Consider the following 310-nt stretch of genomic DNA (forward strand, 5'->3'; position numbering starts at 1 on the left):
CTATTCTCTCCCCCATAGACTTCAATGCCGTAAACATATTTCATCCAGTTTTTCTCAGCCTTACCCCCACCCCGATGCCAGCCTCGTTCTACAACCGTGGCACCATATAGCATTTGTCCCTTTGTGACTGAGATACCTCACTCAGCATAATGTTCTCCAGGGTCACCCCATTTACTCTTTTAATTCAAGACTTCGAACAGGTTCTATCAAAAGCAAAACAAAAGACAACCTCAAACAGTAATTTTTATAATTTGAGTAATTTGTCAGGGTAATCCAACTAAAAAAAATTGCAAGCCAAAGTGCTAGAATG

This window comes from Elephantulus edwardii, unplaced genomic scaffold (genome assembly GCF_000299155.1).
Source record: "Elephantulus edwardii isolate Elephantulus edwardi_28Jun2011 unplaced genomic scaffold, EleEdw1.0 scaffold00056, whole genome shotgun sequence".
Taxonomy (NCBI): Eukaryota; Metazoa; Chordata; class Mammalia; order Macroscelidea; family Macroscelididae; genus Elephantulus; species Elephantulus edwardii.